We start from the raw sequence: 16,410 nt of genomic DNA, 5'->3' as shown, positions 1-16,410 counted from the left end.
TAATCCATTGTGCTCTGCACGCGTGGGTTCGAATCCCATCCTCGTCATTGTGTAGGAATGTTTCTTTGCTTAGATATGGAAAAAAATGTAAAGTTACAACAAGGTTTTCACTGGGAATGATGTAAATTCAAGATGCAAAGGTCAACCTTGTGGAGAATTCCCCTGTGAACATGGCCTCCTGGCACAGCTGCAACGCGGGTTAGACTCCATATGATCATCTTCTTTTGATAACACTCTCTTTCGTCTTCTCCTAATGATGCTTTTCAGTGACTAGATGGCCGAGTGGTTAAGGTGATGGTGAGTTCTGCTTTGTTTGCAAGTCTACAAAACATTGAGTGTCCTCAATGTCCTGAGTGTCCATGTTGTCCTGAGTGTCCTTGTTGTCCTGAGTGTCTTCATTGTCCTTGTTGTCCTGAGTGTCCTTGTTGTCCTGAGTGTCCTTGTTGTCCTCAGCGTCCTCATTGTTAAGACTAAAAACACAAATACACACAGTAAGAGTTCTGTTCCGGTTACTGTCATTCCAACTTCAAGGAATAATCTTTGATCCAGTAGATGTCGCCGTTGAGCACCAGCATGAAACCTCAGCAAACATTTGGCCACACCTCTGCCATATTGAGGCCTCCACTTTTCCTCCAGCGACACACCTCCAACCCCCATCCCCTCGCGTCTACACGAATGAGTTGAGCACAAGCGGTGGACAAAATAGGCCCTTGGCTCGAGCTGCAATCACCTGTGGCCTGCATTGTTGTGTTAGAGGGCTAATGCTAACACACTTTAGATAGCTCGTAGCTTCACATTGCTTGTACATTTACACGGAATGACCGTGATCTAAAAAAACCTTTTAAATTTGTACTTTTTGATTCTACTGATCATTAAAAGAGTGGAGATTTCATTGTTATAAAAACAAGCGGTATCGACAAGTATTGAAGACGACAAATGTGACAACCTTACTAAAACATTTACATCAAAGTTTAAGAGGATTGGCATCCAAATATGGAAAAGTAAGCGTATCCATCAGGAATCATATCTTTTTAACTATCCCACAGCTGAAAAGAAGAATCTCACGAGTTATTGACTTATTTGCTGTTGTCTCATTTCTAGTTAAGATCTTAAAGTGAGAAAACCAAAATATGAGAGCTTCACTCCAGGCTCACACAGGGCAAAGACAGAGATAAGACGTTATCCTAAATTTTACTTTGCTGTGGGATTGTATTATTATTGTTGATGCACAAGTGCTTTCACTGTAATGATAATGAAGAAGAGCTAAATGGGCTATATTTGTGTGTTTAAAGGTTCCTCTCACTCCTCTTACCTGACTGATGTCTCTTCTTCCTCTAGCTGCAGCATGTTCTCAGGTTATCTGAAAAGAAACAAGAGAAAATGAGAACAAAGTTACTTACAATCCAGTTTCATCTCATTTCATATTTGATTTATTTGCTCATTTCAGTGTTTGGTTCCCACAAAATAAAACACAACATGAAATATTTTCTCATGATAACACTGTCCATAAGCAAACAGGAGCAGGAAGAAGAAAACATATAATACCTGCCCCCTTCTTAAGAACAAAATATAGCCTACTATTGAAACAGAATAAGATGGCTAACCTCTTGTTTTCTTTTCTTTCACAAAACAAAAATAAATAAACAATATAAAAATAATCAAATACAATCAGTTAGATTTACTCAATAATTTCATAATTTCCCAAAACTGTTTCTTTATATTTTTTTAAATTATATAATACTTGAGCATCATTTTAAGTGATTTTTGAGATAATTCCATAATTTAACTCCATTTACAGTAAATTTGTTTTAATGTTGTGTGTGCATCGTCATTGTGAAAAAGAAAACCTGTTTGTCTTAAATCTGTAAATCTGAATATTGTACATTTCTTCTCTCTGTCCAACTCCAGTTTGGAATAAACAAAGAGCTCAGAAATCGAGCTCCATCAAGGAGCGATAACGAGGAACTTACCTTTATCAAAGAAGTTGATTTACTGTCAATAGTTCAAATAACTTGCTGGATAACCTCAAAGCTTGTGATTTGTTCAACTGCTCCAAGTGAAATGAGTATTTATTAAATCCCCTTCATTCAGAACTTTTGAGGATTCCATAAGTCTTTGTGAGGTGGCGATCAAAGCCACATTCTGAATTTTAGGTTCCCATGGCAACAAGTGGTTCAATGTAATGCTCCACATACTATAAGGGAGAGTCAGCAATAACAAGCTTTTAACTTAATGTACATTATGAAAAAGATGCACACTGGTGCTTTGGGTGTTACAGTTGATCTACTGGTGCAACTTAAATATAAAGCAAAGTTGAAAAAATAAAAAAGCTTGTGCTACGACTGATGCTCTGGGCCAATAAAATGTAAAGGCATCAGGTTCTCTTTAAGAACAGTGAACAGAAGTCAAAATAGATTTAAAAAAAAAGCTTATCCTGATGGGTGGCTGTGGCTCAGTTGGTACAGTCAGTTGTCTCTGCACCAGAAGGTCAGGGGTTCAATCCCCAGCTCCAGGCAGCGTATGAGTGTGTATGTATAAAATGCTTCTTCAACAGCAATTTGCGTCTGTTCAACAATAAAAACTCTCCACGACTCTTCCTACACTGTTGTTTGTAACAAAGAAAATTTGAATCATCTGTATCCTAAAATAATCCCATAGGGAGATGATACCTTTACATTTCCCCTTGTCCAAAAGAATTAAGGAAAACAAACAACCTTACATTTCACAGGAATCGAGTTTTGGCACGTTTATAAAAGCGACTGCCTTCATGAGCTTGTCTTCTAGATTTAACTTACCTTTTTCTAGTACCCTTATTGACATGTCTGATTTCAATCATGTTGCTCTCTTATACTGAAACACGTAGTGAAGCGGCCATGCTGGTTTTTCTTCCACCCTGTGTTTAAGTATCTTTTTTTTTTTCATATATTGTTTTCCCAACTATAGTCCTTTCCCTTGAATGTCGTCACCTTAGGTTTTTGTAAGTTGTAGGTGTTTGCACTAACTTGTTTTCTCATGGTGTGCCCTACTTATACAAAGATGTTCTGTTTCTGAGGTATTTTATGAAATCTGTACATCTTGCTTGTATGTCTTTTTGTTGTTGCTTAATTTGCGACCTTTGCAAAGTGTCATGTGACTTTCACTTCTGTCACATGACATCTTAAGTCTTTTTAAACACCTGTTTTTTTTGTCTCTGTCAATTATGTCCTGACGAAGATTAAGTTGAGTCGAAATTTGTAGACACATCCCTGTTAATAAAGGATTTTTATAGGCTACTGTGTCAGAGTACTGCATTGTTTGTACTGGTAAATGGACTTAAGCTTGTATAGCACTTTTCTGGTCTTCTGACTACTCAAAGCGCTTTTACACCGCATGTCACACCTACACATTCACACACTGATGGAGGAGGTTGCTATTTAATAATCCTGAATTGCTGCCCTATGCTTTTTCTCATCTTGTTTTTTGTGTGAAAAAATTTGCCATTGACTTCCTTTTAATGTATTTGCATAAACTACACGTTCAAAACACAACTTTAAATTAAGTTCACAATATTCATCATTTACTATAGTTGCTATTAGTCATTATTTAGTGCTTATTAATACCTTATTCGACATAGTCCACAGCTAATAGGCCTTTAGCTAAGAATTTACCCTCAATAACATTAAGTGGCTCCTGTGGCTCAGTTGGTAGAGTCTGTCGTCTCTCAACTGGAAGGCCGGGGGTTCGATCCCCAGCTCCTGCAGCCACATACTTGATGTGTCCTTGGGTAAGACATTTAATCCCAAATTGCTCCCACTACTCAAATCGCTTTGAGTCGTCAGAAGACAAGCAAAGTGCTATAAGCCTATCATTTACCATTACCCTATAATTACTGCCTATTGATAGTTATGACTTATGAATGATGATGACTTATGATCTTAATATGCTTTGCTTAGTTTGGCACTTATCAGGTAGAAGTAAACAAAAACAAGATCATAAAACATGTACAACAACTTCCTAACTAACTATCAAAAAGGAATGATTAGGAGAGTATTGAGTTATTATAGCTAAAGAGGTATTAGCTAAAGATTATGTTCATGTAGAGCAGGGGTTCCTGCTCTACATGAATCTCAAGACCCCCTAACAATGTCTCTCAGTCCAACTCCAGTTTGGAATAAACAAAGAGCTCAGAAATCAAGGAGCGATAACGAGGAACTTACCTTTATCAAAGAAGTTGATTTACTGTCAATAGTTCAAATAACTTGCTGGATAACCTCAAAGCTTGTGATTTGTTCAACTGCTCCAAGTGAAATGAGTATTTATTAAATCCCCTTTATTCAGAACTTTTGAGGATTCCATAAGTCTTTGTGAGGTGGAGATCAAAGCCACATTCTGAATTGTAGGTTCCCATGGCAACAAGTGGTTCAATGTAATGCTCCACATACTATAAGGGAGAGTCAGCAATAACAAGCTTTTAATTTAATGTACATTATGAAAAAGATGCACACTGGTGCTCTGGGTGTTACAGTCTACTGGTGCAACTTAAATATAAAGCAAAGTTGAAAAAATAAAAAAGCTTGTGCTACGACTGATGCTGTGGGCCAATAAAATGTAAAGGCATCAGGTGCTCTTCAAGAACAGTGGACAGAAGTCAAAATAGATTTTAAATAAAATGGCTGTCCTGATGGGCGGCTGTGGTTCAGTTGGTAGAGTCAGTTGTCTCTGCACCAGAAGGTCGGGGGTTCAATCCCCAGCTCCAGGAGCTTGTCTAATGTGAGATGAGATTCAACTTTATTGTCATTACAAGTATAGAGTAACGAAATGAGGTTTGGCATCTCACCAGAAGTGCAAATAAGCAGAAAGTGCAAGAGTCTGTGCTATGTACAGTAATTACAAAATTTACAGATGTAGACAAAAAAAGTGAATTATTAGGTAAATCTGGATGGCTGGATTAATGGGATGCAATAAATATAAATAAATGCTATAAATAAGTAATGCTACAAAATAAGTGTGTTCTTAGGATTATAATATACAGATTAAGGTGCAGTGAGCATGCTATACTAATAATATACAGATTAAGGTGCAGTGAGCATGCTATACTAATAATATACAGATTAAGATGCAGTGAGCATGCTATACTAGTTTACAGATAATATAAAGAATATGGACATAATATGAACATACTATAATACAATAATGCAGATGGATGAGAGATGTGTGTGTGTGACCAGGAGGAGTGGTCGGGGGATGATGGGTGTGAGGTGATATGCAGGGGAAAGGGGGGTCAGCAGGGTGCGGAGAGAGAGAGGGAGAGAGAGAGAGAGACAGAGTTCAGAGTTCGGGGGGTAGAGTTCAGTAGAGAAACAGCTCTGGGGAAAAAGCTGTTCCTCAGTCTGCTGGTTCTAGTCCGGAGGCTTCTGAAGCGCCTGCCGGAGGGCAGGAGGGTAAACAGTCTGTGGGCAGGGTGGGAGGAGTCTTTAAGGATGCCATGAGCTCGCCGCAGACAGCGTGTTCTTTGGACATCCTCAATGGCAGGAAGTGGACACCTTGTGATGCGCTGGGCGGTTTTTACCACCCGCTGTAGCGCCTTACGGTCTGCGACAGAGCAGTTTCCGTACCAGACTGAGACACTGCTGGTCAGGATGCTCTCGATCACACAGCGGTAGAAGTTCATCAGTACAGCTGAAGACAGATGGTGTCTCTTCAGTGTCCTCAGGAAAAAGAGGCCTTCTTAACCAGACTGGAGGTGTTAGTGGACCAGGAGAGGTCCTCTGTGATGTGGGTCCCCAGGAACTTGAAGCTGGAGACACGTTCAACAGCCATCCCGTTGATGTGAATGGGGTTGTGCGGGCTTCCTCTTTCTCACCTGAAGACCACGATGATCTCCTTCGTCTTGCTGGTGTTGAGGAGCAGGTTGTTGTCAGCACACCAGTGATTTCCCCTGTGAACATGGCTTCCTGGCACTGCAGCAACGAGGGTCAGATTCCGCATGAGCAGCTTCTTATGATAACACTCTCTTTCGTCTTGTCCTAATAAGAGTTTTTGGTGACGAGGTGGCCGAGTGGTTAAGGCGATGGACTGCTAATCTATTGTGCTCTGCACGCGTGGGTTCGAATCCCATCCTTGTTGTCATGTAGGAATGTTTCTTTGCTTAGTTAGATATGGAAAAAAGCTAAAGTTACAACAAGGTTTTCACTGGGAATGATGTAAATTCAAGATGCAATGCGATGCAAGATGAATATGGGCATTGATCCAACTATCTCTCGCATGCTAAGCAAGTGCTCTACCATTTGAGCTAATTCCCCTTTCAGCATGGCTTACTGGCACTGCAGAAACACAGGTTAGATAAAGCAAAATGTTAAGTTACAACAAGGTTTTCACTGGGAATGATGTAAATTCAAGATGCAAAGGTGAATCTTGTGGAGAATATGGGCATTGATCCAACTATCTCTCGCATGCTAAGCAAGTGCTCTACCATTTGAGCTAATTCCCCTTTCAGCATGGCTTACTGGCACTGCAGAAACACAGGTTAGATAAAGCAAAATGTTAAGTTACAACAAGGTTTTCACTGGGAATGATGTAAATTCAAGATGCAAAGGTCAACCTTGTGGAGAATTCCCCTGTGAACATGGCCTCCTGGCACAGCTGCAACACGGGTTAGACTCCATATGATCATCTTCTTTTGATAACACTCTCTTTTGTCTTCTCCTAATGATGCTTTTCAGTGACGAGATGGCCGAGTGGTTAAGGTGATGGTGAGTTATGCTTTGTTTGCAAGTCTACAAAACAACCTATTTAGTGACAACATCTTTAACCCTACTTATCAACATTTGGACTAGGGATGACCTTGGCTCAAGGTCTAAAGTAGAGTCTTGTGGAGAATGTGGGCATCGACCCGACTACCTCTTGCATGGCTCTACCATTTGTGCTATTTCCCCTGTGAACATGGCTTCCTGGCACTGCAGCTCCGCATGGGTCAGATTCCGCATAAGCAGCTTCTTATGATAACACTCTCTTTTTTCTTGTCCTAATATCAGTTTTTGGTGACGAGGTGGCCGAGTGGTTAAGGCGATGGACTGCTAATCCATTGTGCTCTGCACGCGTGGGTTCGAATCCCATCCTCGTCGTTGTGTAGGATTGTTTCTTTGCTTAGATATGGAAAAAGCTAAAGTTACACCAAGGTTTTCACTGGGAATGATGTAAATTCAAGATGCAAAGGTGAACCTTGTGGAGAATATGGGCATCGATCGCAATACCTCTCGCATGCTAAGCAAGCACTCTACCATTTGAGCTAATTCCCCTTTCAACGTGGTTTACTGGGCAGAAACACAGGTTAGATAAAGCAAAATGTTAAGTTATGACAAGATTTTCACTGGGGATGATGCAAACGTGAGATGTTAAGGATGGACTGCTAATCCATTGTGCTCTGCACTCGTGGGTTCGAAGCCCATCCTCGTCGGTTTCTTTGCTTAGATATGGAAAAAAATGTAAAGTTACAACAAGGTTTTCACTGGGAATGATGTAAATTCAAGATGCAAAGGTGAACCTTGTGGAGAATATGGGCATTGATCCAACTAGCTCTCGCATGCTAAGCAAGTGCTCTACCATTTGAGCTAATTCCCCTTTCAGCATGGCTTACTGGCACTGCAGAAACACAGGTTAGATAAAGCAAAATGTTAAGTTACAACAAGGTTTTCACTGGGAATGATGTAAATTCAAGATGCAAAGGTCAACCTTGTGGAGAATTCCCCTGTGAACATGGCCTCCTGGCACAGCTGCAACACGGGTTAGACTCCATATGATCATCTTCTTTTGATAACACTCTCTTTTGTCTTCTCCTAATGATGCTTTTCAGTGACGAGGTGGCCGAGTGGTTAAGGTGATGGTGAGTTATGCTTTGTTTGCAAGTCTACAAAACAACCTATTTAGTGACAACATCTTTAACCCTACTTATCAACATTTGGACTAGGGATGACCTTGGCTCAAGGTCTAAAGTAGAGTCTTGTGGAGAATGTGGGCATCGACCCCACTACCTCTTGCATGGCTCTACCATTTGTGCTATTTCCCCTGTGAACATGGCTTCCTGGCACTGCAGCTCCGCATGGGTCAGATTCCGCATAAGCAGCTTCTTATGATAACACTCTTTTTAGTCTTGTCCTAATATTAGTTTTTGGTGACGAGGTGGCCGAGTGGTTAAGGCGATGGACTGCTAATCCATTGTGCTCTGCACGTGTGGGTTCGAATCCCATCCTCGTCGTCGTGTAGGATTGTTTCTTTGCTTAGATATGGAAAAAAGCTAAAGTTACAACAAGGTTTTCACTGGGAATGATGTAAATTCAAGATGCAAAGGTGAACCTTGTGGAGAATATGGGCATCGATCCCACTACCTCTCCCATGCTAAGCAAGCACTCTACCATTTGAGCTAATTCCCCTTTCAATGTGGTTTACTGGGCAGAAACACAGGTTAGATAAAGCAAAATGTTAAGTTATGACAAGATTTTCACTGGGGATGATGCAAACGTGAGATGTTAAGGACGGACTGCTAATCCATTGTGCTCTGCACGCGTGGGTTCGAATCCCATCCTCGTCGTTGTGTAGGAATGTTTCTTTGCTTAGATATTGAAAAAAATGTAAAGTTACAACAACGTTTTCACTGGGAATGATGTAAATTCAAGATGCAATTGTGAACGTTGTGGAGAATATGGGCATCGATCCCACTACCTCTCGCATGCTAAGCAAGCGCTCTACCATTTGAGCTAACTCCCCTTTCAACATGGTTTACTGGGCAGAAACACAGGTTAGATAAAGCAAAATGTTTGGTTATGACAAGATTTTCACTGGGGATGATGCAAACGTGAGATGTTAAGGACGGACTGCTAATCCATTGTGCTCTGCACACGTGGGTTCGAATCCCATCCTCGTCGTTGTGTAGGAATGTTTCTTTGCTTAGATATGGAAAAAAATGTAAAGTTACAACAAGGTTTTCACTGGGAATGATGTAAATTCAAGATGCAAAGGTGAACCTTGTGGAGAATATGGGCATTGATCCAACTATCTCTCGCATGCTAAGCAAGTGCTCTACCATTTGAGCTAATTCCCCTTTCAGCATGGCTTACTGGCACTGCAGAAACACAGGTTAGATAAAGCAAAATGTTAAGTTACAACAAGGTTTTCACTGGGAATGATGTAAATTCAAGATGCAAAGGTCAACCTTGTGGAGAATTCCCCTGTGAACATGGCCTCCTGGCACAGCTGCAACACGGGTTAGACTCCATGTGATCATCTTCTTTTGATAACACTCTCTTTTGTCTTCTCCTAATGATGCTTTTCAGTGACGAGATGGCCGAGTGGTTAAGGTGATGGTGAGTTATGCTTTGTTTGCAAGTCTACAAAACAACCTATTTAGTGACAACATCTTTAACCCTACTTATCAACATTTGGACTAGGGATGACCTTTGCTCAAGGTCTAAAGTAGAGTCTTGTGGAGAATGTGGGCATCGACCCGACTACCTCTTGCATGGCTCTACCATTTGTGCTATTTCCCCTGTGAACATGGCTTCCTGGCACTGCAGCTCCGCATGGGTCAGATTCCGCATAAGCAGCTTCTTATGATAACACTCTCTTTTTTCTTGTCCTAATATCAGTTTTTGGTGACGAGGTGGCCGAGTGGTTAAGGCGATGGACTGCTAATCCATTGTGCTCTGCACGCGTGGGTTCGAATCCCATCCTCGTCGTTGTGTAGGATTGTTTCTTTGCTTAGATATGGAAAAAGCTAAAGTTACACCAAGGTTTTCACTGGGAATGATGTAAATTCAAGATGCAAAGGTGAACCTTGTGGAGAATATGGGCATCGATCCCACTACCTCTCGCATGCTAAGCAAGCACTCTACCATTTGAGCTAATTCCCCTTTCAATGTGGTTTACTGGGCAGAAACACAGGTTAGATAAAGCAAAATGTTAAGTTATGACAAGATTTTCACTGGGGATGATGCAAACGTGAGATGTTAAGGATGGACTGCTAATCCATTGTGCTCTGCACGCGTGGGTTCGAATCCCATCCTCGTCGTTGTGTAGGAATGTTTCTTTGCTTAGATATTGAAAAAAATGTAAAGTTACAACAAGGTTTTCACTGGGAATGATGTAAATTCAAGATGCAAAGGTGAACCTTGTAGAGAATATGGGCATCGATCCCACTACCTCTCGCATGCTAAGCAAGCGCTCTACCATTTGAGCTAATTCCCCTTTCAATGTGGTTTACTGGCACTGCAGAAACACAGGTTAGATAAAGCAAAATGTTAAGTTATGACAAGATTTTCACTGGGGATGATGCAAACGTGAGATGTTAAGGATGGACTGCTAATCCATTGTGCTCTGCACTCGTGGGTTCGAAGCCCATCCTCGTCGGTTTCTTTGCTTAGATATGGAAAAAAATGTAAAGTTACAACAAGGTTTTCACTGGGAATGATGTAAATTCAAGATGCAAAGGTCAACCTTGTGGAGAATTCCCCTGTGAACATGGCCTCCTGGCACAGCTGCAACGCGGGTTAGACTCCATATGATCATCTTCTTTTGATAACACTCTCTTTCGTCTTCTCCTAATGCTGCTTTTCAGTGACAAGATGGCCGAGTGGTTAAGGTGATGGTGAGTTATGCTTTGTTTGCAAGTCTACAAAACAACCTATTTAGTGACAACATCTTTAACCCTACTTATCAACATTTGGACGAGGGATGACCTTGGCTCAAGGTCTAAAGTAGAGTCTTGTGGAGAATGTGGGCATCGACCCCACTACCTCTTGCATGGCTCTACCATTTGTGCTATTTCCCCTTTCAACATGGCTTACTGGGCAGAAACACAGGTTAGATAAAGCAAAATGTTAGGTCATGACAAGATTTTCACTGGAGATGATGCAAACGTGAGATGTTAAGGATGGACTGCTAATCCATTGTGCTCTGCACGCGTGGGTTCGTATCCCATCCTCGTCGTTGTGTAGGAATGTTTCTTTGCTTAGATATTGAAAAAAATGTAAAGTTACAACAAGGTTTTCACTGGGAATGATGTAAATGTGAACCTTGTGGAGAATATGGGCATTGATCCAACTATCTCTCGCATGCTAAGCAAGTGCTCTACCATTTGAGCTAATTCCCCTTTCAGCATGGCTTACTGGCACTGCAGAAACACAGGTTAGATAAAGCAATATGTTAAGTTACAACAAGGTTTTCACTGGGAATGATGTAAATTCAAAATGCAAAGGTCAACCTTGTGGAGAATTCCCCTGTGAACATGGCCTCCTGGCACAGCTGCAACACGGGTTAGACTCCATATGATCATCTTCTTTTGATAACACTCTCTTTTGTCTTCTCCTAATGATGCTTTTCAGTGACGAGATGGCCGAGTGGTTAAGGTGATGGTGAGTTATGCTTTGTTTGCAAGTCTACAAAACAACCTATTTAGTGACAACATCTTTAACCCTACTTATCAACATTTGGACTAGGGATGACCTTTGCTCAAGGTCTAAAGTAGAGTCTTGTGGAGAATGTGGGCATCGACCCGACTACCTCTTGCATGGCTCTACCATTTGTGCTATTTCCCCTGTGAACATGGCTTCCTGGCACTGCAGCTCCGCATGGGTCAGATTCCGCATAAGCAGCTTCTTATGATAACACTCTCTTTTTTCTTGTCCTAATATCAGTTTTTGGTGACGAGGTGGCCGAGTGGTTAAGGCGATGGACTGCTAATCCATTGTGCTCTGCACGCGTGGGTTCGAATCCCATCCTCGTCGTTGTGTAGGATTGTTTCTTTGCTTAGATATGGAAAAAGCTAAAGTTACACCAAGGTTTTCACTGGGAATGATGTAAATTCAAAATGCAAAGGTCAACCTTGTGGAGAATTCCCCTGTGAACATGGCCTCCTGGCACAGCTGCAACACGGGTTAGACTCCATATGATCATCTTCTTTTGATAACACTCTCTTTTGTCTTCTCCTAATGATGCTTTTCAGTGACGAGATGGCCGAGTGGTTAAGGTGATGGTGAGTTATGCTTTGTTTGCAAGTCTACAAAACAACCTATTTAGTGACAACATCTTTAACCCTACTTATCAACATTTGGACTAGGGATGACCTTTGCTCAAGGTCTAAAGTAGAGTCTTGTGGAGAATGTGGGCATCGACCCGACTACCTCTTGCATGGCTCTACCATTTGTGCTATTTCCCCTGTGAACATGGCTTCCTGGCACTGCAGCTCCGCATGGGTCAGATTCCGCATAAGCAGCTTCTTATGATAACACTCTCTTTTTTCTTGTCCTAATATCAGTTTTTGGTGACGAGGTGGCCGAGTGGTTAAGGCGATGGACTGCTAATCCATTGTGCTCTGCACGCGTGGGTTCGAATCCCATCCTCGTCGTTGTGTAGGATTGTTTCTTTGCTTAGATATGGAAAAAGCTAAAGTTACACCAAGGTTTTCACTGGGAATGATGTAAATTCAAGATGCAAAGGTGAACCTTGTGGAGAATATGGGCATCGATCCCACTACCTCTCGCATGCTAAGCAAGCACTCTACCATTTGAGCTAATTCCCCTTTCAATGTGGTTTACTGGGCAGAAACACAGGTTAGATAAAGCAAAATGTTAAGTTATGACAAGATTTTCACTGGGGATGATGCAAACGTGAGATGTTAAGGATGGACTGCTAATCCATTGTGCTCTGCACGCGTGGGTTCGAATCCCATCCTCGTCGTTGTGTAGGAATGTTTCTTTGCTTAGATATTGAAAAAAATGTAAAGTTACAACAAGGTTTTCACTGGGAATGATGTAAATTCAAGATGCAAAGGTGAACCTTGTAGAGAATATGGGCATCGATCCCACTACCTCTCGCATGCTAAGCAAGCGCTCTACCATTTGAGCTAATTCCCCTTTCAATGTGGTTTACTGGCACTGCAGAAACACAGGTTAGATAAAGCAAAATGTTAAGTTATGACAAGATTTTCACTGGGGATGATGCAAACGTGAGATGTTAAGGATGGACTGCTAATCCATTGTGCTCTGCACTCGTGGGTTCGAAGCCCATCCTCGTCGGTTTCTTTGCTTAGATATGGAAAAAAATGTAAAGTTACAACAAGGTTTTCACTGGGAATGATGTAAATTCAAGATGCAAAGGTCAACCTTGTGGAGAATTCCCCTGTGAACATGGCCTCCTGGCACAGCTGCAACGCGGGTTAGACTCCATATGATCATCTTCTTTTGATAACACTCTCTTTCGTCTTCTCCTAATGCTGCTTTTCAGTGACAAGATGGCCGAGTGGTTAAGGTGATGGTGAGTTATGCTTTGTTTGCAAGTCTACAAAACAACCTATTTAGTGACAACATCTTTAACCCTACTTATCAACATTTGGACGAGGGATGACCTTGGCTCAAGGTCTAAAGTAGAGTCTTGTGGAGAATGTGGGCATCGACCCCATTACCTCTTGCATGGCTCTACCATTTGTGCTATTTCCCCTTTCAACATGGCTTACTGGGCAGAAACACAAGTTAGATAAAGCAAAATGTTAGGTCATGACAAGATTTTCACTGGAGATGATGCAAACGTGAGATGTTAAGGATGGACTGCTAATCCATTGTGCTCTGCACACGTGGGTTCGAATCCCATCCTCGTCGTTGTGTAGGAATGTTTCTTTGCTTAGATATTGAAAAAAATGTAAAGTTACAACAAGGTTTTCACTTGGAATGATGTAAATGTGAACCTTGTGGAGAATATGGGCATTGATCCAACTATCTCTCGCATGCTAAGCAAGTGCTCTACCATTTGAGCTAATTCCCCTTTCAGCATGGCTTACTGGCACTGCAGAAACACAGGTTAGATAAAGCAAAATGTTAAGTTACAACAAGGTTTTCACTGGGAATGATGTAAATTCAAGATGCAAAGGTCAACCTTGTGGAGAATTCCCCTGTGAACATGGCCTCCTGGCACAGCTGCAACACGGGTTAGACTCCATATGATCATCTTCTTTTGATAACACTCTCTTTTGTCTTCTCCTAATGATGCTTTTCAGTGACGAGATGGCCGAGTGGTTAAGGTGATGGTGAGTTATGCTTTGTTTGCAAGTCTACAAAACAACCTATTTAGTGACAACATCTTTAACCCTACTTATCAACATTTGGACTAGGGATGACCTTTGCTCAAGGTCTAAAGTAGAGTCTTGTGGAGAATGTGGGCATCGACCCGACTACCTCTTGCATGGCTCTACCATTTGTGCTATTTCCCCTGTGAACATGGCTTCCTGGCACTGCAGCTCCGCATGGGTCAGATTCCGCATAAGCAGCTTCTTATGATAACACTCTCTTTTTTCTTGTCCTAATATCAGTTTTTGGTGACGAGGTGGCCGAGTGGTTAAGGCGATGGACTGCTAATCCCTTGTGCTCTGCACGTGTGGGTTCGAATCCCATCCTCGTCGTTGTGTAGGATTGTTTCTTTGCTTAGATATGGAAAAAGCTAAAGTTACAGCAAGGTTTTCACTGGGAATGATGTGAATTCAAGATGCAAAGGTGAACCTTGTGGAGAATATGGGCATCGATCCCACTACCTCTCGCATGCTAAGCAAGCACTCTACCATTTGAGCTAATTCCCCTTTCAATGTGGTTTACTGGGCAGAAACACAGGTTAGATAAAGCAAAATGTTAAGTTATGACAAGATTTTCACTGGGGATGATGCAAACGTGAGATGTTCAGGATGGACTGCTAATCCATTGTGCTCTGCACGCGTGGGTTCGAATCCCATCCTCGTCGTTGTGTAGGAATGTTTCTTTGCTTAGATATTGAAAAAAATGTAAAGTTACAACAAGGTTTTCACTGGGAATGATGTAAATTCAAGATGCAAAGGTGAACCTTGTAGAGAATATGGGCATCGATCCCACTACCTCTCGCATGCTAAGCAAGCGCTCTACCATTTGAGCTAATTCCCCTTTCAATGTGGTTTACTGGCACTGCAGAAACACAGGTTAGATAAAGCAAAATGTTAAGTTATGACAAGATTTTCACTGGGGATGATGCAAACGTGAGATGTTAAGGATGGACTGCTAATCCATTGTGCTCTGCACTCGTGGGTTCGAAGCCCATCCTCGTCGGTTTCTTTGCTTAGATATGGAAAAAAATGTAAAGTTACAACAAGGTTTTCACTGGGAATGATGTAAATTCAAGATGCAAAGGTCAACCTTGTGGAGAATTCCCCTGTGAACATGGCCTCCTGGCACAGCTGCAACGCGGGTTAGACTCCATATGATCATCTTCTTTTGATAACACTCTCTTTCGTCTTCTCCTAATGCTGCTTTTCAGTGACAAGATGGCCGAGTGGTTAAGGTGATGGTGAGTTATGCTTTGTTTGCAAGTCTACAAAACAACCTATTTAGTGACAACATCTTTAACCCTACTTATCAACATTTGGACGAGGGATGACCTTGGCTCAAGGTCTAAAGTAGAGTCTTGTGGAGAATGTGGGCATCGACCCCACTACCTCTTGCATGGCTCTACCATTTGTGCTATTTCCCCTTTCAACATGGCTTACTGGGCAGAAACACAGGTTAGATAAAGCAAAATGTTAGGTCATGACAAGATTTTCACTGGAGATGATGCAAACGTGAGATGTTAAGGATGGACTGCTAATCCATTGTGCTCTGCACGCGTGGGTTCGTATCCCATACTCGTCGTTGTGTAGGAATGTTTCTTTGCTTAGATCTTGAAAAAAATGTAAAGTTACAACAAGGTTTTCACTGGGAATGATGTAAATTCAAGATGCAAAGGTGAACCTTGTGGAGAATATGGGCATTGATCCCACTACCTCTCGCATGCTAAGCAAGCGCTCTACCATTTGAGCTAATTCCCCTTTCAACATGGCTTACTGGCACTGCAGAAACACAGGTTAGATAAAGCAAAATGTTAAGTTATGACAAGATTTTCGCTGGGGATGATGCAAACGTGAGATGTTAAGGACGGACTGCTAATCCATTGTGCTCTGCACACGTGGGTTCGAATCCCATCCTCGTCGTTGTGTAGGAATGTTTCTTTGCTTAGATATTGAAAAAAATGTAAAGTTACAACAAGGTTTTCACTGGGAATGATGTAAATTCAAGATGCAAAGGTGAACCTTGTGGAGAATATGGGCATCGATCCCACTACCTCTCGCATGCTAAGCAAGCGCTCTACCATTTGAGGTAATTCCCCTTTCAATGTGGTTTACTGGCACTGCAGAAACACAGGTTAGATAAAGCAAAATGTTAAGTTATGACAAGATTTTCACTGGGGATGATGCAAACGTGAGATGTTAAGGATGGACTGCTAATCCATTGTGCTCTGCACTCGTGGGTTCGAAGCCCATCCTCGTCGGTTTCTTTGCTTAGATATGGAAAAAAATGTAAAGTTACAACAAGGTTTTCACTGGGAATGATG

General features: G+C 41.7%; 7 non-coding genes across 7 annotated transcripts; all 7 read left to right on the top strand.

Moving 5' to 3' along the window:
- Nucleotides 1-6,023: 6,023 nt before the first annotated feature.
- Nucleotides 6,024-6,105, top strand: trnas-gcu (transfer RNA serine (anticodon GCU)). The gene has a single exon. It is a non-coding gene; the product is annotated as a tRNA-Ser (tRNA).
- A 916-nt stretch (nucleotides 6,106-7,021) lies between these two features.
- On the top strand, nucleotides 7,022-7,103 carry trnas-gcu (transfer RNA serine (anticodon GCU)). The gene has a single exon. It is a non-coding gene; the product is annotated as a tRNA-Ser (tRNA).
- A 1,048-nt stretch (nucleotides 7,104-8,151) lies between these two features.
- On the top strand, nucleotides 8,152-8,233 carry trnas-gcu (transfer RNA serine (anticodon GCU)). The gene has a single exon. It is a non-coding gene; the product is annotated as a tRNA-Ser (tRNA).
- Nucleotides 8,234-9,628: 1,395 nt separating this feature from the next.
- Nucleotides 9,629-9,710, top strand: trnas-gcu (transfer RNA serine (anticodon GCU)). Its single transcript has one exon. It is a non-coding gene; the product is annotated as a tRNA-Ser (tRNA).
- Nucleotides 9,711-11,674: 1,964 nt separating this feature from the next.
- Nucleotides 11,675-11,756, top strand: trnas-gcu (transfer RNA serine (anticodon GCU)). Its single transcript has one exon. It is a non-coding gene; the product is annotated as a tRNA-Ser (tRNA).
- Nucleotides 11,757-12,294: 538 nt separating this feature from the next.
- On the top strand, nucleotides 12,295-12,376 carry trnas-gcu (transfer RNA serine (anticodon GCU)). Its single transcript has one exon. It is a non-coding gene; the product is annotated as a tRNA-Ser (tRNA).
- Nucleotides 12,377-14,340: 1,964 nt separating this feature from the next.
- Nucleotides 14,341-14,422, top strand: trnas-gcu (transfer RNA serine (anticodon GCU)). The gene has a single exon. It is a non-coding gene; the product is annotated as a tRNA-Ser (tRNA).
- Nucleotides 14,423-16,410: the final 1,988 nt, after the last annotated feature.

This window comes from Labrus bergylta, chromosome 14 (genome assembly GCF_963930695.1).
Source record: "Labrus bergylta chromosome 14, fLabBer1.1, whole genome shotgun sequence".
Taxonomy (NCBI): Eukaryota; Metazoa; Chordata; class Actinopteri; order Labriformes; family Labridae; genus Labrus; species Labrus bergylta.
The sequence above is the reverse complement of the archived record's forward strand: the minus strand, read 5'-3'. Positions and strand labels throughout refer to the sequence as shown.